The sequence below is a fragment of the Oryzias melastigma genome, unplaced genomic scaffold (genome assembly GCF_002922805.2).
Source record: "Oryzias melastigma strain HK-1 unplaced genomic scaffold, ASM292280v2 sc02566, whole genome shotgun sequence".
In the NCBI taxonomy this organism is placed as follows: domain Eukaryota; kingdom Metazoa; phylum Chordata; class Actinopteri; order Beloniformes; family Adrianichthyidae; genus Oryzias; species Oryzias melastigma.
Window position 1 is genome coordinate 1 of NW_023419139.1, and position 3,310 is coordinate 3,310.

The 3,310-nt window shown below is 33.2% G+C and overlaps 1 long non-coding RNA gene across 1 annotated transcript; it reads right to left on the reverse strand.

Annotated features, from left to right (window-relative positions):
- Positions 1-2,641: 2,641 nt before the first annotated feature.
- Positions 2,642-3,310, reverse strand: LOC112140158. Its single transcript, XR_002918125.2, has 3 exons — positions 3,281-3,310; positions 3,105-3,203; positions 2,642-3,005 (listed from the first exon to the last, which is right to left on the reverse strand). It is a non-coding gene; the product is annotated as an uncharacterized LOC112140158 (long non-coding RNA).

The window sequence follows — 3,310 nt, forward strand, 5'->3', positions numbered from 1 at the left end:
CTATATTAGCAACATGCTAACGTTTTTTTCTAATTTGTTATCTAATATTTTTTTTGGCTAATTTAGAGTTTAGCTTCTATTTTAGCAACATGCTAACGCTTTTAACTCATTTAGTTGACTGAGAAATGTATGGCTATTTTGGAGTTTAGCTAGTATTTAAGCAATGTGCTAGCTCTTTTGGCTAATTTGGCATCTACTGAGGTTTTTTATGCCAATTTGGAGTGTAGCTCATATTTTTAGCGACATGCTAACTGTTTTGGATCATTTATCTGCCGAGATTTTTATAGGCTCATTTAGAGTTTAGCTTCTATTTGTTTTTAGCAACAGGCTAAATTTTTTTGACTAATTTAGTTTACTGAGGAATTGTATGCTATTTTGGAGTTTAGCAAATTTTTATGCAACAAGCTAGCTTATTTGGGCTAATTTGGAGTTTAGCTAGTATTTAAGCAATGTGCTGGCTTTTTTGGCTAATTTGATATCTACTGAGGTTTTTTATGCTAATTCAGAGCTTAGCTAATATTTTAGCAACATACTAACGCTTTTAACTCATTTAGTTTACTGAGAAATTTAAGGCTATTTTAGAGTTTAGCTAGTATTTAAGCAATGTGCTAGCTCTTTTGGCTAATTTGGCATCTACTGAGGTTTTTTATGCTAATTTGGAGTTTAGCTCATATTTTTTAGCAACATGCTAACTGTTTTAGATAATTTATCTACTGAGGTTTTTATAGGCTCATTTAGTGTTTAGCTTCTATTTGTTTTTAGCAACAGGCTAAAGCTTTTGACTAATTTAGTTTACTGAGGAATTGTAAGCTATTTTGGAGTTTAGCTAGTTTTTAATGCAACAAGCTAGCTTATTTGGGCTAATTTGGAGTTTAGCTAGTATTTAAGCAATGTGCTGGCTTTTTTGGCTAATTTGATATCTACTGAGGTTTTTTTATGCTAATTCAGAGCTTAGCTAATATTTTAGCAACATGCTAACGTTTCTGGCTAATTTGTTATCTACTAAGTATTTTATAGGCTAATTTAGATTTTAGCTTCTACTTTTGCAACAGACTATTGTTTTTGACTAATTTAGTTTACTGAGGAATTGTTTGCTATTTTGAAGTTTAGCTAGCTTTTTGGGGCTAATTTGGAGTTTAGCTCATATTTAAGCAACACGCTAAATATTTTTGCAAAATTGGCAAGTTTTAGGGACTTTTACGCATTTTTTCTACAACTTTTCCAAAAGTTAGGTAAACTTCAGTGGTCTTTCATAGTTCTTTCAGAAAATTTCCAGTCATTTAGCAAATTTAACATTTTGCTAATAGCTTTTGCATTTTCAGCAAATCCCTTTAGAAATTAAAGTAAATTGCGTCACCCCTTTTCAGCAAAAAGCTTCAGTATCTTCAGCGACTACTTTGAACAAAAAGCATTCACACTAGCATCATCGCAGGTAATGCAACTTTTCTAGTTATTTTCATGACACACATTTAAACCTTATACATGTCCTCATTTGCCCCCAACTTCCCATAATGATCCACGTTCAAATGTAATCACAGCACTGGAATCTCTAAAACCTCTGGCGACGACATGAAGTCTGCAAAAGTTTCTGCATTTATTTCAATTGAAAAAAGACAAATTTCACAGCTTAAAATCAACAACTTTCAGGATTTTTTTTGTTTTCTTGCAACACGACTTCTACAACCACATCTAAAGGTCAGTCGCAGGTATTTCAGCTGAGGCGGTTCCAGTGCTGCCTGAGGTAAAGTGTCCAATCTTTAAGCTCCTTTGTGTTTCACAAAAGAACCAGTTTTCAAGATGAAGAACCGGTTCTGGAGGGGCATCGCCGCTTCGCCGGCTTAGTGCTAAAGCCTGTGCAAGTCACACCAACTCAAACATTGTTAGCTCAACTACAGAGCAAAAAAAAAAGAGAAAAAAAAAAAGAGGTGATTAAAAAGCATCTGTACGGACTTGTTATGGAAGCTTGGAGCTGTTTTGCTCTGGAGTTTCTAACAACTAAGAACAGACTGCATTTCTGACTGTCAGAGAGAAAACACAACTTTCTATCACTTGCAATGCAAACTAGGATTGTACAAAAATATCAATTCAGTGAAGTATCACAATACTTTATTTGACGATACTTGCATCTATCTAAAATACAATATTTAATTAATATTTAAACGCAAACAAGTGGTTCAGGTTTAGTTTTGTTTTCCACTTAAATATATCTTAAATTACCAAAATAAAAGCTCCATGAACTTGATGGGATAAAAGCAACTTGTTTATGAGATACAGTTGCAGCGCTTAATGTTCTGATCATTTAAGAACATTTACAATTTTACTTTAGTGAAAAATGTACTATTAATTACTATTCCAAGCCATAATTAAAAAAATAGAGAAATATTGTCTGAGATAGATCAGGTATCGTATCATGACGTGTATCGCGATATCGCGATACGCATCGTATTGCCAGACTAGCCAATACACATCCCTGAGTTTACAATAAAAAAGTGGATTATTTGTTTTTTGTGTGCACATATGCAATTAGAGTTTGAATTTTATCTCAAATATTGGTGGAATTAAACAGAAAATACATTTATTTTGAGGTGAAGATAGACAAAATGTGTAAAAAAAATTTAATATTGAGACCTACCCTTGATTTTTGGCCTTAGTGTCTGCTTTTTAGCTCTTTTCACACTTAATTGTTAAACTGCTGAGTGTTCTCCTCGTTGTATACCTTTCCTTGTGTCCACTCATGTGTAGGTCATTGTTACAGTTGCTAACGTATAGCTCTTATTTTATAATATTGTTTCCAATGATTGTTTATTTATCTTTTTCTTTTTAGACCCCAAAGGAAACACCAAAAATCATTTAAACCAAGATTATTACACCATTCTAGCTTTATTAGAAATATCTAGGCTGATTTATAGTATAATAATGTTTATTTAATTGAATTTTTTTCATGTTTGGACAAACTTTTATTTTATGTTTGGTTTGATTTGTCTTTGTGTGGCTCCTTAAGACCACTTGGATGTAATTTATAAACAAAAAAAGGATAGAAATTGAACATAAATTAATTCCAGGTGACATAAAACAGTATTTAAATGTGTTTTTTTTTCACTCACTGCTCCAGAAGTTGGTCATATCTGGACTGGGTGTCCCTCTCTGCAGCCACCGCACGGTCCTTCTCCAGCACGGCGTTGTCTCGAGCCTCCCGTAAGCTCCTGTAAAAAAAAGACAGAAAATGTTGAAGTTTTCCATTTAAACCAATCCGATTTTTCCTTTAAAACAAAATTGATACCTGTTCTCCCTCTCGTACATCTCTCTTGAG